This window comes from Patella vulgata, chromosome 5, assembly GCF_932274485.2.
Source record: "Patella vulgata chromosome 5, xgPatVulg1.2, whole genome shotgun sequence".
Taxonomy (NCBI): Eukaryota; Metazoa; Mollusca; class Gastropoda; family Patellidae; genus Patella; species Patella vulgata.
In genome coordinates this window covers 158,235-179,061 of record NC_065883.2, presented here as the reverse complement: position 1 = coordinate 179,061, position 20,827 = coordinate 158,235, and positions in this window count along the sequence as shown.

Genomic DNA, 20,827 nt, shown 5'->3' with positions numbered 1-20,827 from the left:
CAGGTCCCTCCCACTGCTAAAGACCCCTACGCACAAGCGAATTGTGGAAATAAAATTGAACCATATGTTAGTCCCGAAATGACCTAGTCTGTGTCGAGTGGACGTTAAACCTCATTTCTCTCTCTCTCTCTATCTCTCAAACTTGGTGTAGGTGTTTATTAGGTCAATGCCTTGATGGAGCGAAGATGAGTATTTTCTGCTGAGGGTAAGCAAAGATAAACAATTTGATTGGTTGATACTTTGGGATACGATAACTTAAAGGAGCTAAATCCCTAATATTTGTGACCTAGAAATTGACCAAATTGGGTTGCAATGCATATAATAATGTAATATGAATGTATATAAACTGATTTACATTCAGTTGTTTCCGTTTGGACTCTTAATTTCAAATCAGTTATGTGCAACGATTACGTCAATTTCTAGCGCCTGGTTATTCCAGTCTATTGCGCATGCTCTCCAGATAAGATGTGGCGTCACCGTTTGACACGAGTTGTTGAATATGTCTAGCCCACTGATCTCTATAAATAGAGATCAGTGGTCTAGCCCCGTTCTTTCTGGTCACTTGTTACAAATGAAGCTGAAACACACTATGGTAAACAATTCGTGGACCAATGGTAAAATGTTTATTTGGTCTTAAATATTGGATATCAGAAGCCTACCTTTTCCTGGTAAGATCACAACATCAATGTTGGTTTGAACTGACAAATAATTCGTATTTGTGTAAGACTTCGGATGATATTGAGTTAGAGACCTGGCTACTTTTAAGTTCTAAATTGGTGAGAGTGAGGACACTTGGTGAATAGTTTTATCACATCAGGACTAAGACTTATTTCATGATGGTACGAATGTAATGCGAGTTATAAAGAGACAATTTTTCCCTTAATTTTTTTCTGCCCTCTTCCTGCATTTTTTGGTTGACTTTTTCGTCTAGAATTGGAGAAAAGGGATCAAATTTGCAATTTCATAGCAGTTTTGGGTAATACTGATGATATTACAGCGGAGGGAAAGGGTGTGTAAAGTATCTTTCTGCAGAGCAATCATTGTGTCGGAAGTGAGATTTTCACCCCAGTCAACTTCAAATCCGCGTAGCAAAAAATCTAAATGGTCAACCCCCTACAAAATTATGATGAGGAGATTGCCAAATGTTGTCACTATTGTGCCTATAAAGATTGGAACCAACGGAATGTTGAGCAAAAAGCTACAGCCTGTGATGTTACAGGCATTTAACATTGAAGTCAATGGTCAAATAATTGCTAGTCTGAGACCATCAATACCAATCTCCCAAACAGAGTTGTCTTCCCTTGCAGTAGCGAGACTTGTGTGGAGAATGAACAATACCATGACTATGTTTGATAATGAGCATTTTCTGCTCAGGGTAAGCAGGGCGATAAGCAATTTGACAGGCGAGCCTTTGGAAAACAGTAACTCTCCTTCTAATTGAGGTAGAATGTTCAAACTAGGTGTAGTCGTTCATTAGGTGAATGCCTTGATCTAGTTCGATGATAAACAACCTCTGCTTACGGTTGATGCTTGAGTGATGAAACTCCGAGTATAGATTCATTATATCGCTATACTTGACACTTGATTCAATTCTTTAAGTCATACGCCTTATCTTTGATGGTTATAATGTATATGTTTTCTCAAATAATATTGAATATCAAAATAAGAAATAACATATTGATATAGAATACCTTTAGCTGACTGACATATATCTATTTCTGATGGGAGCAGGTCGTTTCATCCCATGACCGGTTCACCCCGGGCTGTTTCATCCCAAATGGACCCCGTGCTGTTTCACCCCACATATCGGGTCGTTTCATCCCACAAATCAATAAACAGGTTTTACGTATTTTTAATATTTTATTTATACATTTATAACTGTAGGCGTTTGCTCAATGCGTCCCAACGCTTCCCTACACACACCAATAATCTTCTTTCCCCCCAAAACAGTGACAATACATTTAGAGGAAAATACAGTTTATTGACATCAATACTGGAAGGTACACCTATCTAGGAGACGTAATTTTAGATATAGACGGAGTATATTGGAGACGATTAACTGAAAATAAAATAAAATATATTGCTAATAAATTATAACAAAATATATTGTTTATTATTAGGCCACTTAACTAGTACCGGAATAAGTACACACACACCCTATCTTAAATTTATGTTTTCTATACATCCTTATCAGTTCTGGGAACACTACATTAATTTTCATCACCTTTGACCTAAGTTGACAGTAAAGATTCTGTAAGGGTGGTCTATATAGTACATATATGTACTAAAATGGACTCTTCCAAATTACCAACTTGCAGACGCAATGTAAATGAATGGTACTTAGTTTTATATTAAAATATACACTAAGTAATTCAAATTTGAAGAAACAAAGACACCATATTATTCTTAGATTATCACCTAATAGTAGCACATAGAAATAGCAAAAACCTTTCATACAAAATATGCAAGAAATAATTAATACAAAGATCCCAATCAGTGCACTAAAGACATAACAGCACCGAGCACAATCACTTGTAAATGACAGGCAAAACAATATTTCTTAGCATTAACTATATGACATCTTATTATAAATACATTTAAATCTTTATAATAAAACAATTATAATGTACATACCAAGTTGTCTACTACCAAGGCTCCAAAACAAGTTTATAATCAGAGAGTACCACAGAGCGGCTTGTACTATTTAAAAGAGACCCGCATGACAGAAAAAATTCTTCAGAAACAAAAAAGCTGTGACGTAGAACATACGTATCAAGAAATAGTCTTGGTTATCTATGTCTGAAATTTTTGAACTTAACAATAACAATAACAACATGTCATGGCACTTTTAGTAATACTATCTGTATCATTCCATACATAAATCATTTCATACATAAATCATACATAAATCAATTACTTTGATTTCATTAAATTATATTATATCATTTCATACATAAATCATACATAAATCAATTACTTTGATTTCATTAAATTATCTTTTTACGGCTTTTATAAATAAATGTATTTGTTAAATTTCATTAAATTATTTCATGAATAAATGTATTTGTTAAATTATTTTATGTATTTATTGTATTTGTTAAATTAAATTCTTTAAATTATTTGTTAAACTATTTCAATAAATTTGTACATAAATTTTAGTAAACTATTTATAGCCATACAAGTTACCCGCTAGTTTTAAAAAACTACTCGTTGTGATTGATCTATCATTGTATTTCCCCCAGGCTTCAAATATTTTAGTGTTTATTTTACAATTTTTTTTCCTACAATTTCTAAAATTCACCCCTTCCTCAACCATTGTCCACTGCATATCTATTAATTCTCCTTCTTCCTTCAAAATTGGTACTAAAATATAAAAACTGAGACCCGCTCCCATACATCTTGAATTAAGACGCCTGTGCCATCCTGAAATACTTTAATCTCATATTAAAGAATGTCAACATGTAATAAGAATATTCAATTAAACTACTAATTACTATTGAATGTAAATAATATTGAATGTAAATAATATTGAATGTAAATACTATTGAATGTAAATACTATTGAATGTAAATAATATTGAATGTAAGTATAATGTAAGTAATTAAATTAACTCACCTTCACAATCATTATTTGTTCGGAAACCCATCATGAAAATGCTGATATTTTCGGTGGTATACCACTATCTTCCTCTATCTTCATTTTCCTCGCAGCTAGATAATCCTTGTTGGAAATGCCTAAAAAAATAGATTTACTATCAATAAATTAAATAAATAAATAGATTTACTATCAATAAATTAAATAAATAAATATATTGGATTTACTATCAATAAATTAAATAAATAAATATATTGGATTTACTATCAATAAATTAAATAAATTATAGATGGTCTTCCTTTCGTAGTAGGTACCCGCCAAACCAACACCCTGATCCTTCCTCCAAACGCATTGTATCCAATGAAAAACACAGCCCTTTAACTTCATCCCGGGGAACACTTTTCTGATAGCTGACCAGCAACCTAGTTCGAAGTCCAACATGCCACATTCTACTGCATGTTGATATCGTTCCTTTATATGTCTTAGTACCAACAATAACAAAAGATTACAATATGTAAATGTTATTAACCCACCTCTTCATAGTATTCGGACGTCCTCCTTGTCATCAGGACAAAACATAGCGGTACCTGCTTCATACTGTCCCCTTTTTGCTTCGTCAGTAGTGGGTAGCACGTCAGGAACATCCAGAGAAAAATCAGGAACCATTGGCGCAGTGGTAGTGGATAGCACGTCAGACAAATCAGGAACCATTGGCGCAGTGGTAGTGGCAGTGGATAGCACGTCAGAAACATCCAGAGAAAAATCAGGAACCATTGACGCAGTGGTAGTGGCAGTGGGTTCGGAAAAGTGGTGCTCTTCTGCTTCGTCGACGTCTATTGTCGGTGGTATATCAGCAACTTCTCTTGTAACACAATCTGCGCAAGCAAAATGTAGTTCTATCTTCATTTTCCTCGCAGCTAGATAATCCTTGTTGGAAATGCCTAAAAAAATAGATTTACTATCAATAAATTAATAAATAAATAAATATATTGGATTTACTATCAATAAATTAAATAAATAAATAAATATATTCGATTTACTAAATAAATATATTCGATTTACTATCAATAAATAAAATTAAAAAAATAGATCAATAATATTTCAAGCCAACTCACCTGTATTGCATGTCTGATGCTGCCAACGATCACAAATGTCACATGTCACGGCATGTTGACGGGGTCGAACAACGGTGGAGCAATGAATACAAAGATCAGCCATGGTGTAAATCCAAAAGATGAATGATAATTTTTCGTGTTGTTGTTAGTTAGTTGTATTTTACGTCCAATCTTTCGTTCGTTCGTTCTTGGTGTTTAACGTCTGCTTCCACATAAGTGATATCGCAGACAAGACATAGGAGAGCCGAAGCTGATTCCTGTTTTTTAGAATATGATTTTGCAATCTTTCCATTTGGCCTGTCCAATCTTTCACTTTCGGATCATATTTATAGTTAGATAACGCCTTAGATCAAAGTAATTATTTTTAATTGATCATTTATCTGGCTTCTTACTTAAAATGTGTAAATACAACTCAACTCTCCCGTCATGTTTTTATTACTAATCCATAACAATTAATTGCGTGTTTATTTAATAATAAACAATGAAGTACATGTTTATTTAACAATAAGTAAGTGTTTAACAGTTTATATAACAATAAGTACAACTCAGTTAATTAACTGCTACTATAATAACAAGGGGGATGAAACAGCCCGGGGTGAAACAGCCCGATAGAAAATTAGGTGTGGGATGAAACAGCCCGGGGTGAACCGGTCGTGGGATGAAACGACCCGCACCCTTTCTGATAATAGGAAGATAGGATTTATTATATAACCCCAATCCAATTGAGTACAATTCGCTTTTTACATTGGTGAACCATACATCATTCTTCATTACCATTTCATTTAAACACAACTTTAACCATTTATTTTTAGTACATAATAATTTTTTAAAAAATATTTAAAAATGTGTATTTTTCTTTGGATATACAATGGATATCGACCCAGTTCATAATAAACCATATTATTGTTAGTTACCTTTTTTACGCCCAATAACCGTTTACAAAAGTTTAAATGTACCTTTTCTATGTTATAAGCTTTATGAAAACCCCAAATTTCAGATCCATAAGTGAAAATACTGTTGACATAAATATCAAAAAATTCTTTAATTTCGTTTCAATATTAAAATAATTTTCATTGCAAACTTTAATAATACTGAATAAATCTTTTCTTCAGGGTTCTGATATATGTTTCTGTGTCTTAAGAAACTTCCCGTTAAAGTTTAGTAATATTCCAAGATATTTAAATTCGTCTACTATTTCTATTTTCTTATTGCCAAATTTCCATGTTTCATTTCCAGATATTTTCCCCTCATTTCCAAATACAACAATTTTTGTTTTATTAATATTTACTGACAAAATTCCACTTATCATTACCTTGACTAAGTTCGATGATGAGAATTTTCTGCTTAGACTAAGGAGAGTTAATTTGATTGGTCAAGACTTTGGAACATCACAACTCGGCTTTTAATGTGCGATACATTACTATGGAAGCCTATAACTACCATTAATAATTCTACTTTTCGCCTCTTCAGAACACGAAAGTCGAAAAGTAGAAGTTACGACAAAATGTGAGGCGACAAGACGGTATACAAGCCAAAATCAACTCGAAAATAGGAAATTAAGAAATAACACACCGCGATAATAGCGCCTCCCGTTTTTTTTCTTAATTTCTACTTTTCGACTTGCATTTCTACTTTTCGACTTTCGTGTTCTGAAGAGGCGAAAAGAAGAAATTATGAATGGTAGTTATAGGCTTCCATACATTACAATGTGTCATCTATTTATTTTGGGATTTCGGAGGGGGACATCAGCCTCACTGTTGGCTTGTTGGAATACGTTTTACATTCTTCATGATTCGTCAACCACAGAATAAACTAAATATATAGATTTAAAACAACGTAGGAATGGTATATTAGATATTCAAAAGGTAAGACTACAATTACATGTACCTCATTAAATAGGAAAATTGCTTTAAAATTTCGAACACGTACCCAAGTTTCAGTAAAGATTCTAAGGAAATATTCTATAAAAAATATTACCTTAAAGGAGCTAAATCGCTAACATTTGGGACCTAGAAATTCACAAAAGTGGGTCGCAACGCATATAATACTGTAATATGAATGTATATAAACTGATTTACATTTAATGGTTTCCGTTTTTTCTCCAATTTCAAATCAGTTATGTTCGGCGAAATAAGTCAGCAATCTCAATCGAGTGCAAATTTCTAGCGTCTAGTTATTCTAGTCTACATAACTCCATTTGATTTGGTGCAATGTGTCTAGCCTCGTCCCTCGAGTCTCTCAATACAACTGGGGCTGAAGCGCATTATGGTACACGATTCGTGTACCAATGTTATTATTTTATCTTAAATATCGGATATCAGAAGCTCATCTTTTCCCGGTAAGTTTACATCATCAATGTTGATTTAAATTGACCAATAATTCGTGTTTTCGATGTCGAAGATTTTGGAGGATTTTGAGTTACGGACTTAGGTCCTTTAAAGATACATTATGTAAGATTTAGATAAGGAACTAGCCATTATTGCTGTAATAGTTCGAAAGTAGATGATGTAAAATGAATAATTTGAAAATTTCATTCAAATTACTCTATTGCAAGCGAAGATTAGCCTTTGAAGGTTTGACAGACGTATGCAATAATTTCAACCACCGTACTGGTTGATCGAAGCTAAGTCTCGGTCCTCCATATTTGATTAAATAAAAGTATCGCTGAACCATTTTAATCTATTTAATATCGGAGAAATCTGAAGCTATCGAGAGTTGATTAAGGCCTGGATCAGTTAATTAATGTCTAATCAATACTTTAGAAAACATGTCAGGCCTAAAGAAAGACCTGCAATAGGTAGATTTAGCTCTTGCATAATGCATGTTTAATAAATGATTTAGGATTTTTGTCTATTTCAAAGTTCTATTTTTGAGAATTTTGATAAAGTTTTGGGAGTTTTGATATTGCCACAGATCGTGCATCTGAATGTAAGGGGTAAATTAAAAGAAAATGTTCAGAAGGACTCACAATTTCAAACATAAAAGTGTTCAAGAATGAATAAATCAGGGTTTTTTTCATATGTGGATGTATATTGTCGCCATCCCTGTCCGTTCGTCCACAATCTGTTTGTGAACAGACTACGTAACAATTTTGACCCGATTTTGACGAAACTTTAAAATGTATGTTTATAACCCATAGATCTTGATTTCTTTCGTTATTCGCGCATACCGGAGTATAGCTTTCTGGATTATGGCCTCTGACTGAACGAAAAATCGCGTCTTTAGCTCTTGGTCCCTCTTGCGGTCAAAGCTGTTCCCCGATTTTAAAACCCGTTCAACTATATCACTGTTACACCCTAATGCCGGCCGAGTTCGAATTTTGAGAAAATCAAATGGCACCACCTTTGAAGAAAATATGGCAAACGTATGTAATACCAAGGTTGTGGACCCTCTACTTTTTAGAGAACACAATTTGTATCCGATTTTGATGATAGTTATAATATATGTTTATATCCCAGCGATCTCGGCCCCTTTCGATAGGACTCCTCTCATGTGGAGCCTATACAGGAGAGACTCATTATAACCTTAACCCTAAACCCAACCCTATATCCCAGAGATCTCAGACCCTTTCGATAGAACTTCTCTCCCCCGGCCTCATGTGGAGCCTGTACAGGAGAGACCCATTATAGATACAAGACCTCAGATACAAGGAAATCGACTTCAAACTCTCACAACATTATGGTGTGGGGGGGGGGGATGGGGGTACCACCCACACTCCCATTGAGGTTCCGCGGTCAGTCACGCCTGGACGAGAAGACTCCCTTCCCTGCTCATTTTTCTGCATGCTCCCCTGATTTTCAGCACTTAAGTTGATGGTCAAAAAGAAAACAAGTGAAACGACAGTTTTGGGGCTATTTTGAAGACCGGAACATAGTACCATGGGTTGTCGGTCAGATGTGGAAAGCGGTTATAGCTTCAAAAACCGGACGCCATATGCGGCGTATAACCCATGCACTCTTTCCTTACTACATATCTTGGGACAGTCCTTGATCGTCTAGCGTTGTCTCTGGTTGTATTTGTAGTGCACTTCGTATGACATCCCACCTTATCAGTCCCAAAATATCGTATGATTAACAAACAAGATGAAAGAAACAAAAGAACGGTTTCTACAGTTTTATATCAAGCTGGATACATAGATTACAGGCATAGATCAAAATAAAGTCATTCTCTCTATCTCTCAACCCAGATATTACCACTTGAACCTCAACTAATTTCTAAATAGTGTTGCTCTCTCAAATCTATCTGGTGTCTACTTGTAGACGCCCAGACTTCAAGCAATATATATGCATTGACTTTTGCTATCTATTATTTGATTGGTCAAATAAGACGTGATTAATTATGGCGATTTGTTACTAAGCCCAATGACCATGCACGTGACTAAGCCAAATATGGAATGGAATGGAATATTCCACACACCAGTGTAATAGACTATAGAATTTATCCTTGGCCTTTGACCCCAAAATGTCTTTGTGACACTATTTCTTTAAATCAAGTTCTGGAGGCAACACTGGTGTGACTTCGAATATAATATTTTTATTCTTCTTACATATTAGGTACAAACATCATAATGTAAACGACCGTAGAACTAACTAAAATGGAGGGAGTCGAATGTCTTAGCTTAGCTTAGCATGAGTGTGCTAACTCCAGAAGCTGTCGTCTCGTACCGTCTCGTGCTAAGGCGCCCATGGCCTTCGCTCAGTCCTGGCCGGACCTAACTCCTAGCCCTGCCTGGACCTCAATAGTATCCATTAGGTACCTTGATCTAGGCACCCGCCTAGCATGGCCTCCTGGACCCGCCTGAAGATTCGTTTCTGTTCTGAGTTTATAAACGTATTCGAGACAAAGGAGCTCATTAGACACCTGTCTAATGTATCAAGCATCATATGAAGGTTTAACATTCAATATAGTTTATCAGACAAAGAAAGTTAGATAAGACATGCCAACAACAAGTTATAGTTACGCAATGACATAAGGAATACTACCAAGATCTCCAGCCGGGTATTGATAGCGACAGGTTTATGTTACAATCACTAACACGTATTTTAATATGGCAGGACGCCTCTATGACATATGTCATTATGTTATATACCTCTCTTTGTTTAAATAAAGTTATGAATTATATGAAATAACTTTTAAAGACTATTACAAAATTAGATACCTATGGAGTCGATAATTACTACTCTTATAAAGATATAAACAACAATAATAATAATGAAAAAATATATAAAAACAAACAACACTCGTAAAATGTCGTATACAAAAATGTCTATAAACAAAAAGAAAAGGTAAATGAAACACACACGAATTTAAAAGTTATATATACATGTAAAATGTCATAATATCCAAAAATGTCTTTAAACAAAATGAAAAGGTCAATGAAAAACACACGAACTTAAAAGTTATATACACACAATCGGTCACACACGCGAGTCAATGAAAAAAAAAACAAACGAGATCCTGGAATCACAAACACAGACTACTCTTATTATTCACATAAATGGTGGAATCGCGAACACAAACTACTGTAATTATCTTCTTAGACCGATTATTTGGTGGAATCGCGAACACAAACTACTGTAATTATCTTCTTAGACCGCTACTGCACTGTCGTAGCCAACTGTAGGGGTGGGGTACATATGATGCCCTTCCTCGTTCCAGTAATGTTGAGGGGTCAGAATATTCCCTGCTCCGTTTAGTTCAGCTCTTCTTATTGACCGGTAGTCTTTTCATTTTCCACACCGTCTGGCAAAACGGCGTGTTATGACATGTGCATATGAAGAGTATTAACTGCCACCCGTGCCGAAGTTTTATCATCTGCTTATCATATATATCATGGAGTGAACTTAATTAATAGTTAATCAAATTAGCAAGTGGAACAGATTTGACTTTAGATATCGATCTAACGATATTTACAGTATTATTTACATGGATACAATTGAAATTAGGGAGTCATATTGTTTTATCTCAAGAATAATGAATGATCTGAACACATTTAACCAATCTTAAATAAGATATTTTTTGAAAGAACTAACGGTTTATCTCTATAATTTTTAAACACAACACAAAACAAGACAATACGTTCGCTCTTAAATCCGAGCACAACCCTCCTGGGGTTAAACCACTTAACATAAACTTCTCCCGTTACATATCGGGGCATTTCCCATTAAAACTTTGGGGTATTACAAATAAAACTCTCTACCGTAAATATCGGGTCTCCCGTAAACCTCGGGGCATAAATATATATAGACAAAATAACAACAAAAAAATTATAAGAGATAAAACCGTTAATACCGTGTGAATGTTTAAAGAGCTATATCTCTCAATTAGGATACGCTTAACTCTATTCCAGATAATTAAACAATCATAAAACATTTCACTTCGCAGTTATTAGCCTGATAATACTTAGCTACTACTAAATTTAAAAGCCAAAATATGTGTTCAAAACAACCAATGATAATTCATAATCTTTTAAAAACAACATGACGCATTTTAAAACAAATAATATATATACAATTTTGTTTTAGTCATTTTCCTACAAATAGTTAAGGACTGTTCCACTACTAGCTTGAACGGCAATATATTAAATCTAGTAACTACACCATGATATTTAATAAAGCGTGATGATAAACTGCTGATTTCCCAGTTAAATTATAATACATTATAGCACAATGTCATTATTAACCGGCCATGGTAGGATTAGAAAAAGACTTACCCGTGTAGACTAATATCTGTGGCCTGTGATCTTCTAGTGGTATACGACTTTGCACGTTATCCTGGTCACGGCACCAATTAATATGTGACACTATTTCTTTAAATCAAGTTCTGGAGGCAACACTGGTGTGACTTCGAATATAATATTTTTATTCTTCTTACATATTAGGTACAAACATCATAATGTAAACGACCGTAGAACTAACTAAAATGGAGGGAGTCGAATGTCTTAGCTTAGCTTAGCATGAGTGTGCTAACTCCAGAAGCTGTCGTCTCGTACCGTCTCGTGCTAAGGCGCCCATGGCCTTCGCTCAGTCCTGGCCGGACCTAACTCCTAGCCCTGCCTGGACCTCAATAGTATCCATTAGGTACCTTGATCTAGGCACCCGCCTAGCATGGCCTCCTGGACCCGCCTGAAGATTCGTTTCTGTTCTGAGTTTATAAACGTATTCGAGACAAAGGAGCTCATTAGACACCTGTCTAATGTATCAAGCATCATATGAAGGTTTAACATTCAATATAGTTTATCAGACAAAGAAAGTTAGATAAGACATGCCAACAACAAGTTATAGTTACGCAATGACATAAGGAATACTACCAAGATCTCCAGCCGGGTATTGATAGCGACAGGTTTATGTTACAATCACTAACACGTATTTTAATATGGCAGGACGCCTCTATGACATATGTCATTATGTTATATCTTGTTATTGTTACAATATTTCATAAACAATTTAATTTGCGTTTTAAAATAAACTCATCCCATAGGTAATATTCTAACAATGGATAATACAAATAAAAAATATCAAATTAAATTGTGTTTCAAATAAAAACTTTTTTACCGCTAGTATTCCTTTATCGCATAAATCCCTTATATTACTTATCTTGCTACAACACCCATCTCGCCATTTCTATGACCCTGGATGGATCAACCAGTCTAATATTTTATGTTTGAGCATTAAGATAGGCCATAAACAAAACAAACAAAAAAACAAAAACAAAAAAAAAACTGGCAAAATGCCAAATTAAAGCCTTATCACCCCCTCGTCTTCTCGCTGGCACGTTCTTAAATAGTTCCGAAGAATATCCGTAATTCTTTGAGCTGCAATATCGCTAAAACATCGAGTCTCGTGCTCTGATGGAATATTCAAGCATGGTTCAATGGGCAATAAACCACCAGTGAATCAGATTATGAGGTCAATGTGCAGGCCTATTGCATTCAACACATGCGTGGACAATCGCTTATTATGGTTTCGAATAACTTCTTCCCTGTGAAAATTAAACATACACTGTTAAAAATAATAAGGCAGTTTGCGCTTCATTCGGATGAGTGTTACACTCGGACAATGTAATTAGCCCATATGCTGATTACACTATTTTGCCTTATTACACTATTTTGCCTATACCGTTTTTTTAGGATTGTTTATTTATTTATTCTTCAAGTAAAGGTTACAACATGACAATAAATTAATGTATTATAATAAGAACTGGTGTCGCATTACACGACTGGGAAAGTGACAACAATAAATACAGATATGTATATGAAAATAAGAACTATGTGCTACATTGTAATGTGGGATGCCATATGAGACAAGCATAGAGAAATATGATAGCTATGGTGTCATGAAGAGACCTTTACTTAGGATAGCCCATAAAGCCTGACGTATATAACACCCGTTGCTTATTTCCAATGGGGTCCAAAGTTGCCAAGGTCGCGTCAGGTCATCATTGGGAGGCAAAACTTAATAAACATGCCATCACAGCATTGTATCACAAATAATAAAATATATTTATGTCTACATGTTATACATCAACCAATTTTATTAATAGTAGATTATCAAGCTTGTAGTATCACAGATTAACATTGTATTAACAATAAATACTTCTTGGCTGCAGCTTTAAAGCTGTAAAGTGAATCTAAAGACTTAATATTATTCGGTAAATCGTTCCAGACACTTATGGCGGTATAATAAAATGATGTGAACTGATCTCTACCAGCGCATTTTGGAACCGCAAAATTGAATAAACTAGATCTTGTGCCATATTGATGAGTATCTCTAACACATTTAAATTTTGATTTAAGGTATGATGGACAATTATTATGAAACATTTTATGTACGTGATTGAGTTTTAACTGTTTAACTCGGTTTTCAACATTAAGTATATTCAAATCAGAATATGAAACATGATCTCTACGTCCTAGCCCATTCACAAATCTAAGAACCTTATTTTGAACAACTTGTAATTTATTTTTAAGTGATTGATTCACACCAGAATACCAGGCTGGGCAGGCATAATCAAAGTGGCACTGAATAAGTGCAGAACAAAGTAAATTTTTTGGTTTTTTGCTACGGCATTTATTATAGCGAAACAGAAATTTTAATCTTGAATTTGCTTTCTTAATAATGCTGTTAACAGTGTCCTCACCAGACAAGTATTTGTCAAAACGTAGACCCAAATATTTTAGGTTATCTGTTGCTTTTACGGTATGGTTATTGCAGGTTATTGTAAACTCTTTAATACTTCTTAGTTTACGTTTAGGCCCGAAGAGAATACACTCGGTTTTACCGAGATGGAGCGACAGTTTATTATCGATGAGCCATTCTGACCAGGAATCAAGAGCACAGCCAAGTGTTTGTGAAACAAATTCAGGATTCTGATCGGAAAATAATATTGTACTGTCATCTGCGTATAAAATAAGTTTACATTTTGAGGGGATACTGATAACTATATCGTTTACATAGCACAGAAATAATAACGGTCCCAGGATACTACCCTGGGGCACGCCACAGGTTATGGAAGCAGGTTCGGATAACGTATCACCAATACTAACTACTTGTTTCCTAAATGTTAGATATGAAAAAAAACAATCAGTGGACTGAACGCCCATCAGTTTTAGTTTCTCACATCAGACATCAGGATCAACAGTGTCAAATGCCTTCTGGAGGTCAAGCATTATCATCCCTGTAAAAAGACCTTTTGCATTTTGGTCTTTCAAGTGGTCCAAAAGGTGAATCAGACATGAGTCAGTAGAGTATCTTCCACGAAAACCGGACTGATACTCATAGAGAAGGTTGTTTTGGGTGAGATATGACTCTAATTGAATGTAAATAGATTTTTCAAGTAATTTTGAGACAATACTCAGGACACTTACAGGTCGGTAGTTACTAACGTCCAAAGAGCTATTCTTTTTGTACAATGGTTTAACTCTAGCTAGCTTCAAATCACCAGGTACGGTGTTTTCTGATATAGATAAATTGATAAGAAATTGAATGTGAACTTTTAAGACGTCAGCGCCATCTTTTAAGAATCTTGCCGGGATCTCATCGAGACCTGTACTTTTTTTCGGATTAAGAGAACAAAGTTGCTTGTAAATAAAATCTTCAGTTACATAAGTTGTGTTTGTAGCAGTCTGTATCACCCAGTCCCTCATAAACCTATCCGTTACGCGTTTGATTTGTAATTAATAACGCTGTTAAATGGCCAATTTAATTACACCGGAAGCTGAATAATGATCAAATAAGGTCTCGTTGGCAATAAAAACGACGGGTAGTGTTAGAACTAGTGAGTATTGTGAGATGTTAGTAGACGTAATGCCTTGAAGACGTGAAAAAAAGATGGCGGCTGAAATACCTTTTATATACTATAATATATAGTCAAGCAGTAGTAAGAAGTTTTATTTTAATCCCTTAAAGTGCCTGTGAATTAGTCCTACTGATTTGTTTGGGGCCGGGAAGGGGATGAATGTCGCCACACTGGAGTACACACATAGAATATATACCATAAAGCATCTTAAATCAAGCGTACTTGGTTTTATTTCATTTACACCTAAATAGTTTATAACCGTAGATTAAATGAAATGGAGTTTAACGTCCTACTGTTCTGCTCCGCCTGGGCTAATGAAGACAGGAAACCAGTAGATTAAGTATTACACCTCAATGATATTTATAAATCACACTTCCATATTAATTAGTGCACCAAGCGGGTGTGGTTTCTTTTCTTGAAAATATTGTTGACGATCAGGGTTGAGTTGGATATTTCTTTCAAGCAAACGACTTCAAAGTTGAGAAAACTTGAAATAGGCTATATGTCTCTACGACATTAAGTATAAGGCGTTTAGCCCGACCGAGATTACATATAGACAGTCGGCTACTTCACTTCATTTTACAACGACATTAAATTGACAAATACCCACCCGACGGGAGAGAGAGAGAGAGTAATGGGGTTTAACGTCCACTCGACACAAACTAGGTCATTTCGAGACTAACATATGGTTTAATTTTATTTCAATAATTCGCTTGCGCGTAGGGGTCTTTCGCAGTGGGATGAAACCGGAGGACCCGGAGAAAACCCACGAGGTTGGACAGGCGACCCTACTCCTTGCCACGTACAACCGGGGATTCCAAACCATGCCAGTCGACTCAATGACAAACTTTATGATACAGCGCGAGCACGCTTACCATCCACCCCCCCCCCCCCACCCGACGGATTCAAATTTAACTGCTGTTGGGCAATTAGACAATCTGTATCAATTTACAATGAATATAAATGGTGAGGATTTACACAGGGGCTTTACATATAGTCTGGCAATTCTTGCTTAAATTTAACCTTATAATCAAAGATTAAATTAGGCCCACTCCTTTTAGCCTTTAAGTGGCTAACATCATAATTTTGACTCATACTTAAAGACGAAACACTTCATTTTAGCCAACCTCGGTGGAAGCGGGCGTTAAATAAAGCTATTTCACACACATTTTAGCCTTCACTTGGCTAACATCAAAGTCTCAAAATTTAGCTCTACTTTGCTAAACACATATATGGACAAAACAAAAAACACAAATAACGACAAAACAAAAAAAAACCAAAAAAAACCCCACACAAATAGCAGAAGGGCCAACAGTGAAACCTATGAGTTAATCACGCACATTTTCCAATTGCTGCCGCCATCTTCTGCCAGACCCGGAGACACCATTAATTTTATATTTTGTCCCCCTTTCTATTTCCTTATTATTCATATTCGCTTAAATTTATTACCCTGGTTATATTGAATAATTTTTAGCATTACTGTTAACCTTAATAATGAACATATTTTATTTCCTACACTTTTAACATCTTATTCAATTTTAATACAAAGCATTTTTTTGATTTGCTAAACAAAATTACATGTTCAATTTTTCAGAAAAATATATTTATCCATAAATCAGCATGAATGCATATTTCCACCGGAGTTCTTTAGGTCAGGTTTCCATGTTTCCACATGTTTTCTTCCAGGGTACGCAATCCTAAGTCACAGCTTCAAATCTAATATGTCACACTGGGTTTTGTTTTGTTTTTTGGGTTTTTTTTTTCTGGTCTGATCGTCAAATGGTTGACTCTCTTGCACTTCATTGGACTTCAACGTTGTGTTTTCTGACGATACCGAAATCAAATATGTAACAGTATTTTTGTTACAAGTTAAACAATAGGCTATATTACAATACTTAAAACTAACACCAATTCTGGTGAGCCAGTCATGAATATCGGTTATACTTTGGCAACCCAACAAACGGTGTAAAATTATCACTGATAAAGGATTTATTCCCCAATAATAGTTACACCCTTTGGTGTAAATGGAGTATAACACTCACAGTGGGGTAGCGCATCCACAACACCTCACAGTTACACCTATTAAGGTGTTCAGTAGTCATGGATATCGGTTATACTTGTTGGGTGTGGCTCTTTTAGGAGTTTACCCTTGTGATAGTTTTACATTTTTAAAAACACTAGCTATGGTGTAAAGTTTACACTTCTTAAAGTTCACAACTTATTTTTGACAGTGTGTGTGTAATTCTTTTTAAATATGAATTATTGTATCGGTAAATATATATGCACAAGGCGCATTCTCTGAAACCTGAATACCTTAACATCATCCACACAAGTAGGCTAATAACTGCGTTACTAGCTATAGAACAGAAATGGAGAACACAATGAGTGGAATCAGAGCTCAACGAAAGTAAGTAAATATTTATTTATTTATTTATTTAGTTATTCCTTCATGATACCGGACAAAATAACGGCACACATACCGGTGAATGGGTCTACTTTGGGATCACAGATCGCTAGTAAATATTTTTAAATACATTTAAATGTGAGTAATTGTTCCTTGGTTTTCGCCTATCACTGTCGGCATACGACATCCAAATCGAAACTGCCTCGCTAGTTACTCGCAGCTAAATACGGTGTATAAGTTGAGAGAGGGGGGGGGGGGGAGAGAAATGGGGTAACGTCCACTCGACACAAACTAGGTCATTTCGGGACTAACATATGGCTCAATTTTATTTCAATAATTCGCTTGTGCGTAGGGGTCTTTAGCAGGACCCAGAGAAAACACACGAGGTTGGACAGGCGACCCTACTCCGTGTCACGTACAACGGGGGAATCGAAACCACACGCGCACACGTTAACCATTCTCCCCCACCCCACCCTCCCGGATGTAGGTAAGAATTGGCCATAATATTAATTAATGTATAATAATTATATATTTGCAAAACGCAGGAAAAACTTAAGTTATATTTGAAGTTTTGTTCTTGGTTCATTTGCATCAGTTTTTATTTTAAAAAAACCCACACAATACACACATTCTTCTCTTCGTCCATGGCGAAAAGTAAATATGGCTATTACATACGAATTAGACACAAAGCTAGTTCTGTGACATATTCCGCTTTCATTTTCAGTTTTAATGTAATTAAAAATATTTATTGAGTCTTGTAAAGAAGTAAAACGGACAAGAACCGTATAACAAAAAAATAGTACACTAATTTTTTAATATGGCGGCCATTCAGGACGAAAATACAGGTCTGTTCCATCCAGGGATGAAGTGAGAGGGACACAATGACGAGCTTTGCGTCATGGTTTTGTGTTTTGCGCCCCCTTGCAAATAGCCAAAACATCACGCGGTTTCACAGACATATAAATATTGTTTTTTGGGAGGCACGGGGGGGATCTTGTACCTCGTGCAAAATCACGGGTCATCACGCCCCGGATTCAATCACACCATGTGCGAAACTCAATACAAGGGTAACCATATAACGTTACGTGATACACACAGGCACTTGAAGGGATTAACATTTCTTAAATTATCTTGTCTAACATACTACAATAGTGACAAGGGTCAGATACCACCCGCCATATTGTTTTGATTTGGTAAAGAAATTTCTTCCTGGATATTTCACAATACGCACTACATGTTACACTCTCTTTCCGTTTTATTACAGTCTAGACTTTATTTAATTCTTATTCAACCCCCAATGTCACTAAATTGATCATTTCATAGCTTTATTATTTACAAAACCAACTTTAAGCAACATCAATTTCTGAATACTGACTTCGTTTGACCGGTGTTTGGGAAACCTCTTAATTCTGATTGGTTAAACATACATTATGCAAGAGCTAATTAAATTTGCCTATCGCGGGTCTTTATTTAGGCCTGAAATGTTATCTAAATTATTAATTAGAGCTGATCATTCTTAGTATAATAGCTCAAAAATAGATAAAGTAAAATGAAAATATTCAGACCCAAGTTATCACTGTTTGTAGTTTTGACAAGATGTGTGCATTGTGGTGACCAGGGCACTGGTATATTCAGGACTTAGCTTCGCTTTTCCCTTTGTAGATTAAATTGTTAAATGAAGAGAGAGGGAGAGAAATGGGGTTTAACGTCCAGTCGACACAAACTAGGTCATTTCGGGACTAACATATGGTTCAATTTTATTTCCACAATTGGCTTGCGTGCGCGTAAGAGTCTTTAGCAGTGGGAGACAACCGGAGAACCCGGAGAAAACCCACAAGGTTGGACAGGCGACCCTACTCGTTGTCACGTACAACCGGTGAATCGAAACCACGCCTGTTGATTGAATGACAGACCTTATGATACAACGCACACGCGTTACCCCCCCACCCCAATTTTTAAATGGCGAATCGTTCTAATATAGATAATTTAGTGAGGTTCCACAGGCAGTACGAACTACGAACTAAGAAGTGTTTTTGTGCTGACGTCATCACTTCGTGTGACGTCATTGACACAAGCGGCGTTTGGTTCGTCCATTTTCTACGAAGAAATCGGGAAAAGTTCGTGGTTAAAAAACGAAGTACGACATCGTGATTTTCTCGCTGATTTGTGGATGAAATTCGTATTTTTGCGGTTTTATAGACAGCTTGGACATTCAGTAGAAGGTTAATGAGCGTCAAAGTGGTAGGCAATTGTGCTGATTTGGGGCAAATTTTCGGGCTATGAAACTTGGTTTATTTTTTCCGACAGTCGGTAATAAGATCGAATCATCTCGAATTTGATAAGAAAAAAAAGAAAAAAAAAAAGGAAAAACCACAATGCAATGAGCTTCTTGGGGACTAAAATTTGATTTGATTTGATACTTTTTATTTAACCAAACTAAACAGTTTTATTCCTCTGTTTCATGTGAACAATCGTGGAACTAAAGATCGTACTTCGGACTTCGCATTTTGGCGGAAATCAAAAACGAAGTACGAAGCCCTGTTCGTAGTTCGTAGTTCGTACTGGTTCGGGACCTCTCTATATCTCGAGTATCCGATGCCATTGAGAGTTGATTATGGTCTTGTTTTGTTAATAAATGCCTAATTAATCGTTTATATAACATTTAAGGCCCAAAGAAGGACCTGCAATAGGCATATTTAGCTCTTACATAATTAGAGTGGTCCAACCAAGCTCAACAAATTTTACAACACATAGACAATATTTCGAACTTATTTTAGCATTATATGATAAAACTTATCATAAAAACTTTATTCATCAACAATCGAAGTCTGGCCAAGTTTGATTTTTGAAGATATAACCATTTTGGCATGTTTGAAAAATTGGTTGAAATTATCAAGGCAGTTAACTCTTTATGACAAAACGAGTTATAGTTCTTGGTTAAAATAAAAGTAGAATTACCATATATAGAGGGATAACTTGTGTTTTCCTTTTGCGTTCGTCACTTCCGATTGTTGAAACCTTTATTACGCATCTATCGTAACAATGATCTCTGTGTTAAATTATATTTGGAACGATTTTAACCAGTTCTATCAGACATATGTGATAATGGCTGACACCAATATTGTCTTTGAAGTTTGATTGGGTCTGTGAATTTGAACATGTTGTGCTCTAGGTGGCGTTGAATGGGATATGTTTAGTTTCTCATAAAGTTGTTTGTGTATTTCATTTTTGTCGCGAAGGGTTGTTAATGCAGATTTATGTTGTCTGTCGTCGAGTTTAGCTGTAGGATCCGTGTTTAGTAGTTTTTAGGTTGAACTGGGTTGAGAAAAGAAAGAACATCGAGCGGACCCAGACAAATAAAATTTTTGTAGCTCTTTGAATCTTGATATATACAAATATAATTCTACGTTTTTATACA